This window comes from Pongo pygmaeus, chromosome 7 (genome assembly GCF_028885625.2).
Source record: "Pongo pygmaeus isolate AG05252 chromosome 7, NHGRI_mPonPyg2-v2.0_pri, whole genome shotgun sequence".
In the NCBI taxonomy this organism is placed as follows: Eukaryota; Metazoa; Chordata; class Mammalia; order Primates; family Hominidae; genus Pongo; species Pongo pygmaeus.
The window spans coordinates 104222459-104246484 of NC_072380.2; the positions used below are offsets into that span (position 1 = coordinate 104222459).

Genomic DNA, 24026 nt, shown 5'->3' on the forward strand with positions numbered 1-24026 from the left:
TTCACACCCCATACACAGGTCTTGTAGTTGCATTTACATAGACACTCAGAATCTGAGAATTGTTATAAGTATTAGTAGCTGGCAAGAGAAAATAGAGGGAATCCAAAATTAAAGTGATTAAATCCATCCAAGAGGCTATTATCAAAAGGAAACTCCTCTCATTCTCATTCCACTTCCAAAGTGGAAAACAGCCAAGAAGCATTTTTCCCTCACCTCTTATCAAAGATTGCGTCCCTAATTTCAAAATCTAATGGTGCTAGCCTCTTTCTCTATCCATCTGTGCTATGTCTGGACTCTCTCTGCCACAGAAACTCAGGTCTGGTTTTATTCAATTGTACTTTGTGCTTTCTTTTTATGTACTCTTTAAATGGTTATTTTGACTATAGTTCTCATCAAACAAAAGATGTTTATCTTTTATCATTTGGAGATATTGAAGGAATGTTTCTTCTCTCACTGCCTCTCAAAGCATTTACACCATTATATAATGAGAAGAGAAATTCCACAGAGACCAGTTACAATAAACATGTGCAGGCTAAAGATATGTATATGTATTTTATATTTGATATGTTTAGTTCAATATCTGAAAAGGCCTGAGTAAACTTATGATGTTCTATTGCAAGCTATGTGATTTTTATAGACTCCAAGGAAAATATATTCTAACTTTTGCCCCCTCAGATAAAACGTATGTTGAACACAAGACAGCTTGCCTTCTAAATGCACCTACTCATGTTGGAAGTCTAAGTATTTCATGGTATTTTGAAGCATACTTTGATATTTGAAAATGCATTGGTTTGCATAGATCTCTTTTGTCACAATGTCAAACTTAAGTAGAAATATTGTCCGCAGTATTATTATCAGTCCTAAAGTATAATGATGACATGATTTGAAATGCAGCCAGCCGCAACCTATAGTCTAGAATGGTAAAAATGACAGCCATACCATCAACATGTGATCTGGTGTCCACATGAGCTCCTCCTAGGACAGAGGTGGAGATGGCAATGCCGAAGGCACAGAAGGGACGTAGCAAAAGACAACATGGATGTAGTGTTTGCTGGGCCCGTTGATTAGATGTCTTGTGAATATTGCAAGAAGGTTAAGCTAGCTGTCATTCGTTAACTTGTGTGGGTTTGAACCCTAGCTCCAGGAGTATACAAATGGTGTTCACTTGTGCAAATTATTTAACCTCTCTATGTCTCCATAGCCTCTTCTGTAAAGTAGAAAAACAGTAGTCACCTTACAGAATTATTGAGGTTTAATAAGATAATGAATATCAAGTTCTTGTCAGAGACGTCTGTAGAAAGCAATGGTTAATAATGCAGACGCTGGCCCAAGAATGGCTAAGTTTTAAACTTGACCCTGACACTATCTGTGAAATTTTCTTAACTTCTTTTAGCCTCAGTTTTCTCTTTAGAAATATGGAGATGGTAAATAATAGTAGCATTGTTGTGTGGATAACATTAGTTAATTCATGTGACTTAGAAAAGTGCCTAATGCATGACAAATGCTCAAAAATATTTGTTGTTAATAGATTTCCTTAAAATGTTACTTGAAAAGCATCCAGGGCTGTGGAAATAGGGTTTGCTTTCAATTGTTTGCTTAGCTTGCTCCCATAACAAATAGAAGGAGAAACATTCTCCCTTTTTTTCTCTTCCTGTCAGTATCCCTCTTGTCTAAACCCATTTTCTCTGCTCTCAGAAGAAAGGAGGTATACTTGCTTTGGTGGTGGTGGAAAGGGGAGGGGTGCACATTAGGCTTGCATCCTGACCCACCTGTCTAGCAATATCCCCAGAATGCAGTGTGCAGTGCCATGAAAGCTGGGAAACCAGACATTTGCAGGCACATGCATTTCCCTGAGTGGTGTTACAAAGGACTCTACTTTATCTGGACTGCATTTAAGAGGTCTTAGATTTCATCTTTATTCATGGGATCAACAAGTATGGCCTCCAGTGCCAGGGTGCAGTTGTCTGTGGCTCAGCACTTGACAAAGGTGATTTTACTGGATGATGAATCTTACTGAATGTTACAACTAACAACGCTATTGTATGTAAGTAGATGGGGTTTGAGGTACAGCCAGGTGTACCAACCCTGAGAAAAGACAATGCTGCATTGCATTATCAATTTAATAAAGCATGTGCTGTAATATTTATTTCATTAAAAAATACACATAGTTGCTGATACAGTTTTTTGAGTTGTGGCATATTGAGTCCTTGAACTCACAGATTCAGTTATATCAACATGAGCATTTTGCACAAATGTTAGCCTTGACCACTCACCACCCTAGTGGAAAAGGCACTGAAAAAGCAGGTCTAGTTGCCTGAAAGGTCCGCCTGTCTATTTGAAAGGAGGAATTGAAGTGGGTTGAATAAGAAGAGAGACAGGTGGGTGGAAAGTAATAAGAAACTAGGTTTAGCTAGAAAGCAATTTCCTAAAGAACTTTTACTCTCATTGGTGTTCATCGTCCATAAAATTTGGCCTTATTTCCAGAGAAAAAGCATTAATGATCATGTGAAATTGGATATCTGTCAATTTTTCTTAAGTTTCTCAGCAGCAAAACTTGTTCTTCATCCAACTGTAACTGCTATTTGGTCAAGGTAAGACAACTTTCTATGTATCTAATTTACTGTGTGTTATTCATGCTAAGAATGCAGTACAGGACTCTTTATATTAACTGAACAATCAGATGGTAAAAGAATCACTTTGGCCATTTGCTGTGTGAAGTTCAGGAACATTTTTTGATAAAATAAGTAATTCCATATGCATGTATCTTAGTATTTGATTCCTGTTTCTCTTGTAACGTCCTTGGTCTTTTGTCTTTTGAATCAATTAGGTCAGTCTCAAGGGGATAAAAAAAAGAAAAAGAAAGAAAGAAAAACAGACCATAGTTTAAGCCAGAACATTCTAATACTGTCCACTCAACATATGGTGTTTATAGATCTTGAAAACAGAATGAGGAGGAATGCTTCAGATTAGAAGGACTCCCTACATGGTTTTAATTTGTTCATGTTTCAAGTCTTTCGTCCTGGAGTAGTTCTTATTACAATGAATAAAATGGTTAGTGAAATGAGGGTAAAATATCATAATTATGTTCCTTAAATAAGATTTGTGTGTCCCCTGTGGTATGCAAATATGCCACTTTTTACTCTTTTTGTTTTTTTAAAAAAGAAAATGTTAGAAGAAGGTCAGATTTGCTAAGGATAGAGGACTTACCTGATAATTCTGCACCTCTTCTAAGACACAATTTGAGAAGTTGCTGCATGGAGGTAGAGCTACCTTAAAAATCTTTGCTCTGAGCCAGGGCAGTACTGCTGGTCTTTGACTCCACAGGAAAGTCCGCCCTCTGTCCAAACCTTCTTGGTGCAGACAGCCCAGCACAGATGGCATGAGTGTTTTCTGCCGAGCCAGCCGGCAAGAACAGGCAGGCAGACATCTGCAGGTGAAGGCCAGGAGGGAATCACGGCTGGAAGGTCACTGAAAGTCGATGCACAGAAAGGCTGTTTCCCCGGCAGCAGAAATTACCCTGTAAGACCTCTGCAGGTCCTCATAGGCAGTAGGCCAAGAGCGACGGACGCTGCATACTTACGCAGTCCTTAGAAGGAGATCCTGCACCTGGTGTCTATTAAAATCCAAAACACCTGAGTCACATTTGACTCTAAGATTATAACAGGCTTCCACCTAAGGTTCTGAGCACCATACTGCCCTAGGAATGGGTCTGTTAGCACATTAAAATCACATGGAAAGTGTTTTAAAAACCCAGTGCCCAAGCTATACTCCAGAACAAATAAGTCATCATGTCCAGGCTGAGCTCTGGACACCCAAAATTAAAACTTGAGCCAGTGGCTATAGAGATGTTATTTTCTCTTAAGAAATTGTATGTTAAGGAATAGAGAACTTTAGTTCCCTCATATGTAAAATAAGATAATTGGGTAAATTGATCTCCAAGGTTCTCCCATTTCTATTTCCATAATCAAATGCTGGTGTAAAATTTCACACAGACTATTCTTTTCCTTTTTTGCCAAAATGTTAATTGATTTTTCTGATGATTAAAAAATGAGAATATCGGAATTTTATGTTTTAAAGTGCCTCCCCTAACCATCATTCTCAGCAAACTAACACAGGAACAGAAAACCACACACCACATGTTCTCACTCATATGTGGGTGTTGAACAATGAGAACACATGGACACAGGGAGGGGAACATCACACACTGGGGCCTGTCAGGGGGGTGGGGGGCTAGGAGAGGGAGAGCATGAGGACAAATAGTAAATGACGGGTTGATGGGTGCAGCAAACCACCATGGCACGTGTATACCTATGTAACAAACCTGTATGTTCTGCATGTATATCCAAGAACTTAAAGAATAATAATAAAAAAAGTCAAAAAATTAAAAAAGTGCCTCCCCCACATTTCCAAATATCACATAATAGTAAATGAATCATTTTAAAAAGTTAAAAAGCTATTCACCACTTCTGTTCAAAATTGTGTGCAAGATCCTAACCAGTACAACAAGAGAAGAAAAAAAATTAAAGAATACAGTTAAAAAGAAAAAAATAAAACTCCTTATATTCACAAATGACATGATTGTCTACATTTTAAAAATCCAGCCATATTGCGGGGGAGGAGCCAAGATGGCCGAATAGGAACAGCTCCGGTCTACAGCTCCCAGCGCGAGCGACGCAGAAGACGGGTGATTTCTGCATTTCCATCTGAGGTACTGTGTTCATCTCACTAGGGAGTGCCAGACAGTGGGTGCAGGTCAGTGGGTGAGCGCACTGTGTGCCAGCCGAAGCAGGGGCGAGGCATTGCCTCACTCGGGAAGCGCAAGGGGTCAGGGAGTTCCCCTTCCAAGGGTGACAGACGGCACCTGGAAAATCGGGCCACTCCCACCCGAATACTGTGCTTTTCCGACGGGCTTAGGAACCGGTGCCCCAGGAGAGTATAGCCCGCACCTGGCTCAGAGGGTCCTACGCCCACGGAGTCTCGCTGATTGCTAGCACAGCAGTCTGAGATCAAACAGCAAGTCGGCAGTGAGGCTGGGGGAGGGGCGCCCGCCATTGCCCAGGCTCGCTTAGGTAAACAAAGCAGCCTGGAAGCTTGAACTGGGTGGAGCCCAACACAGCTCAAGGAGGCCTGCCTGCCTCTGTAGGCTCCACCTCTGGGGGCAGGGCACAGACAAACAAAAAGACAGCAGTAACCTCTGCAGACTTAAATGTCCCTGTCTGACAGCTGTGAGGAGAGCAGTGGTTCTCCCAGCACGCAGCTGGAGATCTGAGAACTGGCTGACTGCCTCCTCAAGTGGGTTCCTGACCCCTGACCCCCGAGCAGCCTAACTGGGAGGCACCCCCCAGAAGGGGCAGACTGACACCTCACACAGCCGGCCAGGTAATCCAACAGTTGTCTGCAGCTGAGGGTTCTGTCTGTTAGAAGGAAAACTAACAGAAAGGACATCCACACCAAAAACCCATCTGTACATCACCATCATCAAAGACCAAAAGTAGATAAAACCACAAAGATGGGGAAAAAACAGAGCAGAAAAACTGGAAACTCTAAAAAGCAGAGTACCTCTCCTCCTCCAAAGGAACGCAGTTCCTCACCAGCAACGGAACAAAGCTGGATGGAGAATGACTTTGACGAGCTGAGAGAAGAAGGCTTCAGACGATCAAATTACTCCGAGCTACGGGAGGATATTCAAACCAAAGGCAAAGAAGTTGAAAACTTTGAAAAAAATTTAGAAGAATGTATAACTAGAATAACCAATACAGAGAAGTGCTTAAAGGAGCTGATGGAGCTGAAAACCAAGGCTCGAGAACTACGTGAAGAATGCAGAAGCCTCAGGAGCCGATGCGATCAAATGGAAGAAAGGGTATCAGCCCTGGAAGATGAAATGAATGAAATGAAGCGAGAAGGGAAGTTTAGAGAAAAAAGAATAAAAAGAAACGAGCAAAGCCTCCAAGAAATGTGGGACTATGTGAAAAGACCAAATCTACGTCTGATTGGTGTACCTGAAAGTGACGGGGAGAATGGAAACAAGTTGGAAAACACTCTGCAGGATATTATCCAGGAGAACTTCCCCAATCTAGCAAGGCAGGCCAACATTCAGATTCAGGAAATACAGAGAACGCCACAAAGATACTCCTCGAGAAGAGCAACTCCAAGACACATAATTGTCAGATTCACCAAAGTTGAAATGAAGGAAACAATGTTAAGGGCAGCCAGAGAGAAAGGTCGGGTTACCATCAAAGGGAAGCCCATCAGACTAACAGCGGATCTCTCGGCAGAAACCCTACAAGCCAGAAGAGAGTGGGGGCCAATATTCAACATTCTTAAAGAAAAGAATTTTCAACCCAGAATTTCATATCCTGCCAAACTAAGCTTCATAAGTGAAGGAGAAATAAAATACTTTACAGACAAGCAAATGCTGAGAGATTTTGTCACCACCAGGCCTGCCCTAAAAGAGCTCCTGAAGGAAGCACTAAACATGGAAAGGCACAACTGGTACCAGCCACTGCAAAATCATACCGAAATGTAAAGACCATCGAGACTAGGAAGAGACTGCATCAACTAACGAGAAAAATATCCAGCTAACATCATAATGACAGGATCAGATTCACACATAACAATATTAACTTTAAATGTAAATGGACTAAATGCTCCAATTAAAAGACACAGACTGGCAAATTGAATAAAGACTCAAGACCCATCAGTGTGCTGTATTCAGGAAACCCATCTCATGTGCAGAGACACACATAGGCTCAAAATAAAAGGATGGAGGAAGATCTACCAAGCAAATGGAAAACAAAAAAAGGCAGGGGTTGCAATCCTAGTCTCTGATAAAACAGACTTTAAACCAACAAAGATCAAAAGAGACAAAGAAGGCCATTACATAATGGTAAAGGGATTAATTCAACAAGAAGAGCTAACTATCCTAAATATATATGCACCCAATACAGGAGCACCGAGATTCATAAAGCAAGTCCTGAGTGACCTACAAAGAGACTTAGACTCCCACACATTAATAATGGGAGACTTTAACACCCCACTGTCAACATTAGACAGATCAATGAGACAGAAAGTCAACAAGGATACCCAGGAATTGAACTCAGCTCTGCACCAAGCAGACCTAATAGACATCTACAGAACTCTCCACCCCAAATCAACAGAATATACATTTTTTTCAGCACCACACCACACCTATTCCAAAATTGACCATATACTTGGAAGTAAAGCTCTCCTCAATAAATGTAAAAGAACAGAAATTGTAACAAACTGTCTCTCAGATCACAGTGCAATCAAGCTAGAACTCAGGATTAAGAATCTCACTCAAAACCACTCAACTACGTGGAAACTGAACAACCTGCTCCTGAATGACTACTGGGTACATAACGAAATGAAGGCAGAAATAAAGATGTTCTTTGAAACCAGCGAGAACCAAGACACAACATACCAGAATCTCTGGGATGCATTCAAAGCAGTGTGTAGAGGGAAATTTATAGCACTAAATGCCCACAAGAGAAAGCAGGAAAGATCCAAAATTGACACCCTAACATCACAATTAAAAGAACTAGAAAAGCAAGAGCAAACACATTCAAAAGCTAGCAGAAGGCAAGAAATAACTAAAATCAGAGCAGAACTGAAGGAAATAGAGACACAAAAAACCCTTCAAAAAATCAATGAACCCAGGAGCTGGTTTTTTGAAAGGATCAACAAAATTGATAGACCGCTAGCAAGATTAATAAAGAAAAAAAGAGAGAAGAATCAAATAGATGCAATAAAAAATGATAAAGGGGATATCACCACCGATCCCACAGAAATACAAACTACCATCAGAGAATATTACAAACACCTCTATGCAAATAAACTAGAAAATCTAGAAGAAATGGATAAATTCCTCAACACATACACCCTCCCAAGACTAAACCAGGAAGAAGTTGAATCTCTGAATAGACCAATAACAGGAGCTGAAATTGTGGCAATAATCAATAGCTTACGAACCAAAAAAAGTCCAGGACCAGATGGGTTCACAGCCGAATTCTACCAGAAGTACAAGGAGGAGCTGGTACCATTCCTTCTGAAACTATTCCAATCAATAGAAAAAGAGGGAATCCTCCCTAACTCATTTTATGAGGCCAGCATCATCCTGATACCAAAGCCCGGCAGAGACACAACAAAAAAAGAGAATTTTAGACCAATATCCTTGATGAACATTGATGCAAAAATCCTCAATAAGATACTGGCAAACAGAATCCAGCAGCACATCAAAAAGCTTATCCACCATGATCAAGTGGGCTTCATCCCTGGGATGCAAGGCTGGTTCAATATACGCAAATCAATAAATGTAATCCAGCATATAAACAGAACCAAAGGCAAAAACCACATGATTATCTCAATAGATGCAGAAAAGGCCTTTGACAAAATTCAACAACCCTTCATGCTAAAAACTCTCAATAAATTAGGAATTGATGGGATGTATCTCAAAATAATAAGAGCTATTTATGACAAACCCACAGCCAATATCGTACTGAATGGGCAAAAACTGGAAGCATTCCCTTTGAAAACTGGCACAAGACAGGGATGCCCTCTCTCACCACTTCTATTCAACATAGTGTTGGAAGTTCTGGCCAGGGCAATTAGGCAGGAGAAGGAAATCAAGGGTATTCAATTAGGAAAAGAGGAAGTCAAATTGTCCTTGTTTGCAGATGACATGATAGTATATCTAGAAAACCCCATTGTCTCAGCCCAAAATCTCCTTAAGCTGATAAGCAACTTCAGCAAAGTCTCAGGATACAAAATCAATGTGCAAAAATCACAAGCATTCTTATACATCAATAACAGACAAACAGAGAGCCAAATCATGAGTGAACTCCCATTCACAATTGCTTCAAAGAGAATAAAATACCTAGGAATCCAACTTACAAGGGATGTGAAAGACCTCTTCAAGGAGAACTACAAACCACTGCTCAAGGAAATAAAAGAGGATACAAACAAATGGAAGAACATTCCATGCTCATGGGTAGGAAGAATCAATATCATGAAAATGGCCATCCTTCCCAAGGTAATTTACAGATTCAATGCCATCCCCATCAAGCTACCAATGACTTTCTTCACAGAATTGGAAAAAACTACTTTAAAGTTCATATGGAACCAAAAAAGAGCCCGCATCGCCAAGTCAATCCTAAGCCAAAAGAACAAAGCTGGAGGCATCACACTACCTGACTTCAAACTATACTACAAGGCTACAGTAACCAAAACAGCATGGTACTGGTACCAAAACAGAGATATAGATCAATGGAACAGAACAGAGCCATCAGAAATAATGCCACATATCTACAAGTATCTGATCTTTGACAAACCTGACAAAAACAAGAAATGGGGAAAGGATTCCCTATTTAATAAATGGTGCTGGGAAAACTGGCTAGCCATATGTAGAAAGCTGAAACTGGATCCCTTCCTTACACCTTATACAAAAATCAATTCAAGATGGATTAAAGACTTAAATGTTAGACCTAAAACCATAAAAACCCTAGAAGAAAACCTAGGCATTACCATTCAGGACATAGGCATGGGCAAGGACTTCATGTCTAAAACACCAAAAGCAATGGCAACAAAAGCCAAAATTGACAAATGGGATCTAATTAAACTAAAGAGCTTCTGCACAGCAAAGGAAACTACCATCAGAGTGAACAGGCAACCTACAAAATGGGAGAACATTTTCGCAACCTACTCATCTGACAAAGGGCTAATATCCAGAATCTACAATGAACTCCAACAAATTTACAAGAAAAAAACAAACAACCCCATCAAAAAGTGGGTGAAGGACATGAACAGATACTTCTCAAAAGAAGACATTTATGCAGCCAAAAAACACATGAAAAAATGCTCACCATCACTGGCCATCAGAGAAATGCAAATCAAAACCACAATGAGATACCATCTCACACCAGTTAGAATGGCAATCATTAAAAAGTCAGGAAACAACAGGTGCTGGAGAGGATGTGGAGAAATAGGAACACTTTTACACTGTTGGTGGGACTGTAAACTAGTTCAACCCTTGTGGAAGTCAGTGTGGCGATTCCTCAGGGATCTAGAACTAGAAATTCCATTCAACCCAGCCATCCCATTACTGGGTATATACCCAAAGGACTATAAATCATGCTGCTATAAAGACACATGCACACGTATGTTTATTGCGGCATTATTCACAATAGCAAAGACTTGGAACCAACCCAAATGTCCAACAATGATAGACTGGATTAAGAAAATGTGGCACATATACACCATGGAATACTATGCAGCCATAAAAAATGATGAGTTCACGTCCTTTGTAGGGACATGGATGAAACTGGAAATCATCATTCTCAGTAAACTATCGCAAGAACAAAAAACCAAACACCGCATATTCTCACTCATAGGTGGGAATTGAACAATGAGAACACATGGACACAGGAAGGGGAACATCACACTTCGGGGACTGTTGTGGGGTGGGGGGAGGGGGCAGGGATAGCATTGGGAGATATACCTAATGCTAGATGACAAGTTGGTGGGTGCAGCGCACCAGCATGGCACATGTATACATATGTCACTTACCTGCACATTGCGCACATGTACCATAAAACCTAAAGTATAATAATGATAATAATAATAATAATAATAAAAGAAAAAAAAATAAATAAATAAAAAATAAAATAAAATAAAAATCCAAAAATATACAAAAAAGACAACTATATTTAATAACTGAGTTTGGGATATGAGGTCTTGGGATATAAGAACAATATACAAATATCACTTATATTTTTATATAAAAGCAAGGAAAATAATCACAAATTTTTTAAAGTATAATTTAAAATTACATCAAAAACACCAACTACTTAGATATAAATTTAACAAAATCTGCACAAGATTTGTATGTTAAAACTACAAAATTTTTGATAAGAAAAATTAAAAATCTTTGATGTTCATGGATTACAAGGCTCAAAGTTGTCAAGATGTAAATTGTCCCCAAATTGATCTATAGATTCAATGCAATTTCAATATCCAAGCAGGCTTTTGTAAAAACTGAAAGGCAGATCCTAACATTTATATGAAAAAGCAAAAGGCATAGACTAACCAAAACAATTTTGGAAAAACAACAACAAAGTTGACTGATTCTTACTACAAGATTTAAAGACTTAGAAATCAGGACAGTATGGCATGAGACTTTCAGAACTAGGTGAGGGCGGGAGGGTATGGATTGAAGGAGGCACCTGAACCATACCACACATGGCTCACACAGTGGGAAGGGACCCCATCCATGCACTGGTCCCATTTTTGCAAATAAAATTTTATTAAAATACAAATCATTTTTTCCTGTAAGTATGACTTCTGCAACAATCGTGATATACTTACACTACAAAAATGTTTTATGGCTTATCTAAAATTCAGATTTAACTGAGTGTCCTGTATTTTACCTAGCAAACCTATGTGTAAACTCAAAGACTAAAATATTTACTATTTGGACATTTTATAGAAAAAGTTTGCCAAACCCTGGTTGGAAAGGAAGAAAACTGTCTCTAAAAATTATATTATCAATATTTCCAATCATTTAAAATTGTGCTGTCATTAAAAGAATTCATAAAATAAAGCATAAATATATTTGTCTTCGTTCAGCTACAAAGATTGAAATATTACACATAAAATTTTAACAATATGGCTAAATATTTTCACCAGTTTTAAAACTTTCAACTAACCATTCTAAATGTGAGAGTATACTGTAATCTAGAGCAGCAGATCATAAACCTGCACATCAGATCAACCTAGGGTGCTTTTTTAAAGAAAAGCACATATTCTTAGACCTCCACTCAGAAATTCGGATTTTTTAGTGCCTGAAATAGAAACTAGGAATCTGTATTTTTTTTTTAAGTTCTTTGAGATGATCCTGATATACAGACCAGAGACCTGGTGAGTTCCAGCAGTAGTCTGAAAACTTTAACCTGCATTGGAATAAGCTGGAAGGCTTGTTTAAACAGACTGCTGAACCCCCAACTCCAGATGTTCTGATTTAGTAAGTATACAGTCGGGCACAAGAGTGTCTAACAATTTTCCATGTGATGCTGGTACTGCTGGTCTGGGGACCTCATTTTGAGAAAGAATGTGTTGCAGAATTTTATGTACCTAATTAGTGGCTCTCTTTTTAAATTCAAATCCACATTATTAACAAAAATTCAATATTATATAATATAATGGAATTTTATCACTACAAAACGGACTGTATTGTTTATTTCATCTACAAAAGAAATACTAAGTTTTTATATTTGTTCTTCAAACTGTTTTGCTATAACCTAGAATGTCTCTAATTTCATCAAAAAAAGTCATAAGAATGTAATGCCTGTAAGTCTTAAGCAGATAAGTCTTAAATGTGGGATTGGAAGATTATTGTAAAAATTAAGCTATTTACTAATAAACAAGCTTAGTAAAGTTTCAGGATGCAAAATCTATATGTAAAATTAAACTGTGGCTGGGCACGGTGGCTCACACCTGTAATCTGAGCACTCTGTGAGGCCAAGGTGGGCAGATCACCTGAGGTCAGGAGTTCAAGAACAGCCTGGCCAGCATGGTGAAACCTCATCTCTACCAAAAATACAAAAATTGGCCAGGCATGGTGACTCACGCCTGTAGCCCCAGCTACTTGGGAGGCTGAGGAAGGAGAATTGCTCAACCCAGGAGGCAGAGGTTGCAGTGAGCTGAGATTGCACCACTGCACTCCAGCCTGGGTGACAGAGAAAAACTCCATTAAAAAAAAAAAAAAGCCAATTGTATTTCTCTAAAGTAAAAATGAACAAACCAAAAATAAAACTAGGAAAACAATTCTATTTTTAAAACATCAAAAGTAATAAAATGCTTGACAATAAATTTAACCAAAGAAATGTAAGACTTATACACTGAAAACTATAAACATTGTTGAAAGAAATTAAAGAAGAGTTAATGAAGTTGAAAGACATCCCATGTTCATGGATTGGAATGCTTAACATTATTAACATGACAATACTCTACAAATTGATCTACAGATTCAAAATAATTCCTATTAAAATCTTAGTTTACTGTTTTGGAGAAATTTGCAAACTAATCTTAAAACTCACATGGAAATGCTAGAGAAAAAGAATAACCAAAAAATCTTGAAAGGGAAGAACTATGTTAGAGGATTCACATTTTCTAATTTTGAAACTTACTTGAAAGCTAGAATAATCAAAACAGTGTGTTACTAGCCATAGACTAGACATATATAACAATGGAATTGAATTATGAGTGCAGAAATAAACCCTCACATTTTTAGTCAATTGACTTTTGACAAGGGTGACAAAACAAACTATCTTTTCAACAAATGGTTCTGGGATTGCTGGACATTCACAAACAAAAAGAAGAAAGTTAGAACCCTGTGTCACACCATATACCAAAATTAATTCAAAATAGATCAAATAACTAAATTAAGTGATTAAAATTATTTTAAAATTATAATTTTTATTAAAGATTATTTACAATGTATACTTTTTTATAAAAATATTAGAAAACTTGGGTTTAAATATTTGTAATTTGAATCAGAAAACTGCTTCTTAAATAGGGCACAGGCTGGGTGCGGTGGCTCATACCTGTAATCCCAGCACTTTGGGAGGCCAAGGCGGGAGGATCACAAGGTGAGGAGATCAAGACCATCCTGGCTAATACAGTGAAACCCTGTCTCTACTAAAAATATAAAAAATCAGCCAGGTGTGGTGGCATGTGTCTGTAGTCCCAGCTGCTCAGAAGGCTGAGGCAGGAGAATTGCTTGAATCCAGGAGGCGGTGGTTGCAGTGAGCTGAGATCACCCCACTGCACTCCATCCTGGGTGACAGAGAGAGACTCCGTCTCAAACAAACAAACAAACAAAAAGGCACCCAAAGCACAAACAACAGAAGAAAAATTTGATAAACTGGGAATAATCAAAATTTAAAACTTTTGTGCTTGAAAGGACACTACAAAAAAGCAAAAAGGCAACCCACAGGAGAAAATTTTTGTAAGTAATATACTTGATAAGGGACTAGTGTCTAGAATATATAAATGACTATTAAAACTCGGTAGTAAAAAGACAAATAACGCAATTGAAAATGTGCAAAAGATCTCAATAGACAGTTATCTAAAGAAGATATACAACTGCTCCATAAGCACATGAAAAGGTGCTCAAGGTACTTGGGAGGTTGAGGCAGAAGAATCACTTGAGGCCAGGAGTTTTAGACCAGCCTGAGCAACATAGCAATACCATGTTTCTAAAAATAAATAAATAAATATGTTAAAATCTAAAAAAGAAAAAAAGAAGATATTCTAGGTCATTAGTCAACAAGAAAACACAAATCAAAACAACAATAAGATACTGCTTCATAGCTGCTCAGTTGGCTGTAATAAAAACACACACATACATACATAAACACACACACACACACACACACACACACACACAGAAAGACAGAAAATTACAAATGTTGAAGGGAATATGGAGAAATTGGAGCCTTCATGCATCACTGGTAGAAATGTAAAATGGTGCAGCCATTTTGGAAAACAATTTGCCATTTTCTTAAAAACTTAAACATGGAGTTACTATATGAACCATCAATTCAACTCCTAGATATATACCTAAGAGAAAAGATAATGCATGCCCACAGAAAAACGTGAACACACATGTTCATAGTAGCATTATTTATAATAGCAAAAAGGTAGAAACAACCCAAATTTCCATCAACCAATGAATGGATAAATAAAATGTGGTATACTCATGCAACAGAATATTATTCAGCAATAAAAAATAAATGAAGTACTGATACATCCTACAATATAGATGACCCTTGAAAATGTTATGCCAAGTTAAAGCATCCAGACTCAAAACACTACATGTGGAATGATTCCACTGATATAAAATGACCAGAATTGATGCATCTATAGAGACAGAAAGTCAATTAGCAGTTGCATAGAGTTGGTGGATTATGGGAAGATTGGAGGGTGACTACTGAGGGATACAGGGTTTCTTTTTAGGGCAATTAAAATGTTCTAAAATTGATTGTGATGGATTCGCAACTCTGGCTACACTGAAAGTTTTTGAACTGTATATTTTAAAAGTGTGAATTGTAGCCTTGGCAACATAGTGAGACCCTGTCTCTACAAAAATATTAAAAATTCACTAGGCATGGTGGTGTTATGGGATCTTTGGGGTGTTGCTTTTCTGGCCAGAAACCTCTCTGGCTGGTGGCACCTTTGCCTAAGTTCTTGTCCTGTGTCCTAGAAGAATGGGATGTGCAGACAAGTGGAAGGTGAGCAAGATGAAGAGGAGCTTTATTGAGTGTTACAACAGCTCAGAGGAGACCCAGAGTGGGTAGCTCCTCTCTGTAAGCAGGTTTTCTCATCAGGTGTTCAGCTCTCAGAAGAGACAAGGCCCTGGAGAGGGTGGCCTCTCCAGGGGGAGGGTGGGGGCAAGCCATCAGTGGCACAAATCTATAGTATACCTGCCTACTCCCAGCTCCCAAGAGAACAGGGTGCCTGAGTTTCAGCCATGGCTTGGGCATCTGCAGCTGCACCTGGGGAGCACCTGCTCTGCCAACTTGGAAGGGGCAGAGCTCCCACTTGTCCCCAACTCCCACTGGCTCCATGGAGCCTGGCACCCAGTCATGCTCCCTTGCTTCCTGGGACAGGGGCTCCAGGCCCTCGCTGGGTCTGCGCTGGTATTCAGGGCAGGGACGATGTTGCCACAAGCACCTCCCGTGGCCCCAGCACTCAGTGGTGGCCTAGCACACAACCTGGACTGGCCCCATCATAGTGGTCTCCAGGATGGTGGGCTGTCCACCTCCTTCCCGTGCCTTCCCTGCAGCTGCTGGTGTGATGGCAGTGGCTGCACCAGATGGCCCACTGCTGCCATGGCACACATCTGTAGTCCAAGATACTTGGGAGGGTGAGGGAAGAGTATCCCTTGAGCCCAGGAGTTTGAGGCTGCAGTGAGCTGTGATTATGACACTGCACTCCAACCTGGGTGAGAGTGAGACTCCATCTCACAAAAAAAAGGATGATTTGTGTAGTATATGAGTTATATATCAAAAAATGTGTTGTTGTTGTTTTTAAAAAAACCACTTATGTTAAGAACATTGTTCTGTAGTAAAATAGGCATTTTCAATTGCAACAAAAGCAAAAATTGACAATTGGGTCTAATTAAACTAAAGAGCTTCTACACAACAAAGGAAACTATCAACAGAGTGAACAACCTACAGAATGGGAGAAAAATTTTGCAATCTATCCATCTGACAAAGGTCTAATATCCAGCATCTATAAGGAACTTAAACAAATTTTCAAGAAAACAAACAAACATCCCCATTAAAAAATGGGCAAAGGACATGAACAGACACTTCCCAAAAGAAGACATACATGCGGCCAACAATCATATGAAATAAAGCTTAACATCACTGATCATTAGAGAAATGCAAATCAAAACCACAATGAGATACCATCTCATATCAGTCAGAATGGCTATTATAAAAAATCAAAAAATAACAGATGCTGGTGAGGTTCCATAGTAAAAGGAATGCTTATACACTGTTGGTGGGAGTATAAATTTGTCCAACCATTATAAGACAGTGTGACAATTCCTCAAAGACCTAAACCAGAATTACCATTTGACTCAGCAATCCCATTACTGGATATATATCCAAAGGAATATAAATTTTCTTATTATAAAGAAACATACAGCTAAGCATAGTGGCTCATGCCTGTAATCCCAGCAATTTGGGTGGCCGAGGCTTGTGGATCACCTGAGGTCAAGAGCCTGAGACCAGCCTGGCCAACATGGTGAAACCCCATCTCCACTAAAAATAAAAATTAGCCGGGCGTGGTGGTGCTTCCCTGTAATGCCAGCTACCCAGGAGGCTGAGGCACGAGAATTGCTTGAACCCAGGAAGCAGAGGTTGCAGTGAGCCAAGATCGCACCACTGCACTTCAGCCTGGGCAACAGAGTGAGACTCTATCTCAAAAAACAAAACAAAACAAAACAAAAAAAAAACATGCATGCGTATGTTCACTGCAGCACTATTCACAATAACAAAGACACGGAATCAACCTAAATGCCCACCAATGATAGACTGGATAAAGAAAATATGGTACATATACACCATGGAATATTATGCAGCCATTAAAAAAAAAACAAGATCATGCCTTTGCAGGGACATAAATAGAGCTGGAGGCCATTATTCTTAGCAAACTGACACAGGAACAGAAAACCCAATACCTCCACTCTCGCAATGCTGTAAGGAGCTACCTGAGACTGGGTAATTTACGAAGAAAAGAGGTTTAATCGACTCATAGTTTTGCAAGCTGTACAGGAAGCATGGCCAGGGAGACCTCAGGAAACTTACAATCGTGGTGGAAAGTGAAGGGGAAGCAGGTGCATCTTCACATGGCAAAGCAAGAGAAAGAGAGCAAAGGGAAAAGTGCTATACACTTTTAAACAATCAAATCTCATGCGAACTTACTCACTATCATGAGAATAGCAAAGAGGACGTCTGCTCCCATGACCCAATCACCTCCCACCAGGGCCCTCCTCCAACAGTGAGGATTAAAATTTGACACGAGATTTGGGTGGGGACACAGACCCAAACTAAATCACCACATTATCTCACTTATAAGTGGGAGCTAAATGATGAGAACACATTGAACATGCAGAGGAACAGCACACACTGGGGCCTATCAGAGAGTGGAGTGGGGGAAGAGGAAGAGGATCAGAAAAAGTAACTAATGGGTACTAGGCTTAATACCTGGGTGATGGGAATAACCTGTGCAACAAACTCCCATGACACAAGCTTACCTATATAACAAAACTGCACATGTACCCCTGAACTTAAAATAAAAGTTAAAAATTATATATATACATTTTGATGTTCAGTCCTAGTTCTCTTTGAAAATATGTTGTTGAATTTACGTTGAGTTCAGCGTTTGTTGCTTAATTTTGTAGTCTTTATAGTAAAACTACAGTAACACATATTTTCACTGTTTGTGCAAATAAGCAGCCTTTGCTTCAAATGGATGTTTCTATTAACACTATGCTAATTATTGAAAATAAACATGTGCAACTATGAGCTTCTGCTGACTGCCTCTCAACCTATCTTTTCCTTCTGCTGGTTCATGCTGAGGGGTTTCGGCTTACTGAAGCTTGCCAGGGACCCGGTTTGGGCATTCCCTTATCTAATAGTAATCTACGAAGTCTATTTGATCACTGAAATTTGCACAACTCTTTTCATCATCCTGGTAAAGAACAATCATACATAATACATGTAATACTATAAAACAAATAAGGAAAGTTTCATTCAAAATAAAAAGCTTAGCTCATGAAAGACTGTATTTTTAAGATAATTATTATTTTTTTTATTAATACAAGCAGGATCCCAGAATCCCAAATCAAATCCCAAAACCAAAATCATGCACTAAGGTGAGCATGTATCTGCATGACAGAATATTTAAATAAATTTTTAAAAATCTGGACACAATAATTTTCAACTAACAAAATTGGCAATGTTTGGGGTGTGGTAAGTGCTTGTTTCCTCTTTCTGCTTTCTTTTTAAGCCTTCAAAGTATTAATCCTCTGTCTGTTCAATAATTTCTACTTCACACCATTTTTTAGGGCATCACAGATTCTCCAACTCTTATTCTGACACATTGTATCATAACCATTCTAATGCCAGGAAGATTAGGCATCATGACTAACTGGGAGACCATTCTGACAGACACGGAATAATCCTTGGGAGCTTCTACCAAGTGGAGCATGGGTATTTCTTTGTATTAGGAAAATATTTAAGTCAATATATGGAAAGCAGTGTGCAAAACCAAATATGATATTTTCCCTTCAATGATTAGGTGCTCTACAATAAACATAAAAGAATTTAGCAAGATAAGAGACATGAAACAGTCTTATAAAGTATCATACAAAGATTATTTAGAACTGGTAGTAATAACAGTAATAATTTCTGAGAACATAACCATTATTATTCATTTGCAAAGCTGCATGGATTTAGTAACTCTTTAACATGCTTTATCTATAAAGTTCTAGGGATGTGAAATTAGAAATCAAATCAGATTTACTAAGATTTGGAACCAGGGCATATTGCCATATTCTTAGAAGAGAAAATATATTGTATTTTCAACATGATTTACTGGTAAAAAGATTTTATTATTACCGGGCCTACTGAGGCCTAAAAGATCATCAATAAACAGTGATAAGTAGGCTCACTTGCAAGGAAAAAATGCCTAGCCTCTTCAAATGAGATTTCCTAATGCAATACTGGGCCAAATTTGACTTTATTTCATTCAGTGACTTCACAGCCTCTGAAAAAGGGGTTCTTGTGACTTCTGCAGTTTAATGATTGCAAAGATTGAGCAAAGTGTGTTTCTTTAAGTAAACACCTCAAAATGGATACCTTGTGAGAATAAATACCTTTTGTCTGTAATATTTGTTTTATGGGAAAAAAAGATGTCCTAATTTAAATAAAAGTCAATTCTTTGGAGGAAAGGAATCATTTATGGTAAGAAATAAGGACCCCTCAATTTCACCTGACCCCTTTCACCGCCCCTCCCCATAAATTTTAGGCATGGATGATAGAGAATATTTTAACAAAACAGCAAAAATACTTCCTGTTTCATATGAAGGCAGGTAAAGTGATAAATAGATATCCTGAGCCCCAAAGAGCTAATTACAAAACTTTGCACATCTGTCTAGATTCTGGTAAAGAAAGGCTAGTTTGGCTAATTACCTGGCCTGAAACTTGTTCCTGTTTCCATTATTTTAGCCAATTCACTTATATTTGTTATATGAGTAATAAAGTACTTATAATTCCTTCCGAGTTTTTTCCCCAAATCTCTCCATTATGACTTAATTTTTATAGTAAATGGTTCAATTTTTAGGCTAAAGACCTTGAAAATGGGTGATTCACTACAGATCTGCTAAAACACTTCCTCAAAATATAAATCTTTCTATTATTTCTTCAATACAGTAATACTGCACTTTATAGAATCAAAGAGTCCAAACTGCAAGAAATACAAATGTCGTCTGCCTTTCTAGAAAAAGAAAAGGCTAATGCCAATTAAACTATGGTTCATGCCTCTTTATACTGAACATTTTTATTTTCCATTTAATGACACAGTTATTTGAGACTTATTTGGGCATAGATATTTATCACCCAAGTCCTATGTAGAAAGGAAAATAGAAGCAAAATCAATTTATTATGACATTTGTAAATCCTGGCATGTGACAGAAAATCCTTTAGCACACATCTCAGTACCAAGCATAACATGGATTCCACTTTGGGGCATCTTTCTTTCTAAGATCTCATAAGGCATGTGGTTATTGCCTTATAAGAAAATATGAAGTTGTGGTTATTTCCACAGGGATGAGCATTTGCTTCACTATAGCATATTGATGCTTCATAGCTCTGCTTCTGTGCTTTTCTGTTACATAAATTTCTATTTCAATGCCAAATCATAGTGTAATATTTTTAAGAACATTTTGCATGGCATTTAAACTCAACACATATAGCTGACTCAGTTGAATTAACAACAATAAGACCAGCAATGACCACGTTCACACATAAGCAAGTAATGACTACTATGTCAGATTGGCTCCTAATCATCAATTGTAAGATGCATGCTGATTTTAAATATGTTAAAATGCGAAGAAATGTGAATCTTAGAGTCATTTAAATCCAGTAACGATCTTTATGTCTGTGTCATGGTGGCTATCATCATGAATTTTGTAATGAAATAGACATGGATTCTGATCTAGTCATTTAACGCTGTGTGATGCTGAGCAAATTATTTAAACTCTCTAAGCCTTAGATCTCTTAAAAGTGAGTACTATAGTAATACCTACTGCATAGAATTAGTATAAGGATTAAACAACATAGTTTCTACATAAACTGTTCATTAGATATTAGATATTATTATTTTTATTAGAAACATTACCTTTTTGAATCTTCATAACCATCTGTGATACGGATAGGGAGACAATATTATCCCCATTTTGCAGCTGGGAAGAACAAGAATCAGAGATTGTGATCTACCCAAGATCACAAAGCCAGCAAGTGACCTGGGGGGAATATCAGAGGTCTTTCCATACTCCCCTTGGGTTGAAGCTGGTAAATATAGATAAAGTTCCTATTCCCGTTTTTAAAATGCTGAATTAGCTCGAATAGATAGAAAAATGATCTTAGCATTGTGGATATTTTCAGTTCTAAGAATCCAACTTCTCTTTATTCAAGTAACTGTAACTCTTCCCAACTTTCAATCCATATGCTTTGCATTGGGCCTTAATTCCTGGTTTAGGGGATAGAACAAAAGGCCTAGGTTTAGCCAATCAGGACTTTGAATTCTTCTGGCTGCAGTTCGATCCAAGAATAGACACTTAATGCAAGCCAAGTCAGTCAGAATAAATCAGAACTAAGCTCAGGACTTTTACTTGACTAACCAGAAAGAGATATTTAAACAGAAAGGACATTTCCCTCTTCTGTTGGGCTTTAACTTGAGGAGGTGTGAGGCTGGAGCAGCTGCTGCCATATTGCAACCACATGGATTCTGAAAATGAAGCCAAAACATGGAAGAAAGTATGGCCAAGCTGGGCGACAGATAGAGACCAGCTACTAAATCCAATATGTGAGCTTCTGAATCCAGCCACACTTGAATTTAGCCCTAGTTTTTACTTCTCAGTTATATCAGTCAATAAATTCCCTTTCTCTGAACAAATAACAGACTCCTGAGCAAAGGGCTCTAGGTGGGACAATATAAATTAACAACAGGTATGTGTGTGACAGGCACCATGACTTCCATGTCCAGTATATAATTCTTTATCTTTTTCCTAAAACAGCCAAATTGGACAAATAGTAGTGATTGAACACCACCCATCTGCAGTGCACACAAGTCCAACAACAGCAAAAAAATGTTTACTGTGTCAGTGGCTGTGCCACTGGCCAACCATGTTTCTATGTTAATTTACACTGAGCAATGCTGCAGGAAGAGTTAGTTTTGTGCTTATTTAAATATTTTGTGCCCTAAATGACATGCACATAGAATTGTTTATTTCACTATAGCTAAGTTCACTCTGATTGGTGTCACCATGCATTTGAAAATGGTTGACCCTATGCAATTAAATTTGTTACCTCTTAATACTCTACATTCTGACTAGTCAGAAAGCCAGTGAAATTAATCCAACTAGCTAATTACAATAATCTATTCAGACATGCTAAAGAGTAAAATCTAGGCTCATCAAGACACCACTAATACTGATGTCCAGATATAAAATCAGAAAAAGGGCAAAATGTCAAGTAAACATTTCATTTACTAGATAGGTAGTACATTTTCTTTACTAAATGTGAAATATTTATTGAGAAGGTTAGTGAATCTAAGATTCTTCCAGGAGATATTAACAACAGCTGAAACATTTATATGCATATACAGAAATCTATATGTTTCCACATTTTAGTGTTTCCCTCTTATTTCCACTGCTACAGAGAAATTACTGTACTATTTTGATTTTTATGTTTCTTTAACATGCTGACTTAAGTTGTTGTTTTAACATAATATTTTTAAACCATCTATTCCTACTACTAATCCACATGTGTTGCGAAAATGTTTGTATACAGAATGGGGTTCCAAAGAGAAACAGATTGTGAGTTAACACCACACACATAGAGTTTTGTTAGATTTAACATATAATTATATATAGTATAGATAATAAATCCGCATAGGCACATGTGTTCAATAAGTATAAATATTATCATACATATACACTTCTATTTCTTAAGTTATTTCTTTTTTTTCCAGGAGAAATAACTTTGTTTGGACTGAGAGCTGGAGAACGAGAATAGGACCTGAGACAGCATATTGTGCTATGGAGGAGAGGTGAGTTTCCAAAATGGCAGTCAAAGCCCATCGACCAGACTCTACTTCCCAGCAACCTTGCAGTTAGTGCAACCAACAAAAGGCCTGCTGAGGAATGTATTTACCACTAAATTCCCCAAATATGCCAACACTACAAAAAAGACAGAGGCTTTTTGTTATAATTAAATTTCCACAAACCTCCCCAATCACAAGTATTCTAAGAAGAAGTAAAAAAATCACTGTAAAAAAAATTTTACAGATCTCAAACTTGTCTTCAACATTTAGTTCATCATCTTAAAGAAATAACTCTCCTGCTAAACTCATTAGCTACAGGATCTATCCAAGCAGCAAGAAGATGGCCATGCCATGGCAATCCTCTTCCCATCTTCCCTAGCCACTCAGGGCTGAAGAGCAAGGTGAGGCTCAGGTGAGGGTAGGGGTGGAGAGCACAAGGGCTACTTTTCCCCAGTAGAACAAGGCATCTGAAGCTAGACGGGAGAGCAGAACTGATGAGACTTGACGGAAGGGTCCAGGGCCTGTATTCAGTCAGAGTCACTGCTGGAAGAAGAGGAGGAAGGGGAGGAGGAATGCTTGGCGTGCTTGTGGTGCTTGTAGTGCTTGTGTATCTTTTTAGGAACTTTCTTCATTTTCTTCTGAATCTTCTTGTCCACTATCACTTCTGGTCCAACCATGTCAGAAGCCAAGGGATTCACAGGAGGCATTCCAGGGGCAGGAGGTGAGTGTGGAAGAGGGTGGGGAACCGAGGGTTGGCATCCTGGATACTGTGGCTGTGGCACAGGATGAGGGGGTCCACCTGGGGGGAAAGTTGGATTGCCTTGCAGAGCTCCTCAGGGAGGAGGAAAGGGGCCTGGGGAAAGGGTGGATTGATAGGTGGTGGGTGGGCAGGACTGGGCCTCCAGGGTACCCAATGTTGGGAGAATATGGATTTGGCCCTGGCTGCCCAGCATTGGAATTCCACATGTTTAGGTGTGTCCTCCAGCCCTGTCACCTTTCCACCACCACCTGGGCTTGGTGCATTCTGGTTATTTCTTTCTCCTTTTCCTTACAGGACCAGAATCCAAAAAGAAAAATTCTCCCTCAATTCACCACATCAAAAAATGATCCACACA

At 38.6% G+C, this 24026-nt stretch overlaps 1 long non-coding RNA gene across 1 annotated transcript; it reads left to right on the plus strand.

Annotated features, from left to right (window-relative positions):
* Positions 1-1793: 1793 nt before the first annotated feature.
* On the plus strand, positions 1794-24026 carry LOC134740119 (uncharacterized). The gene is made up of 6 exons (XR_010127357.1): positions 1794-2044; positions 2538-2591; positions 4602-4708; positions 22840-22917; positions 23224-23632; positions 23966-24026. It is a non-coding gene; the product is annotated as an uncharacterized LOC134740119 (long non-coding RNA).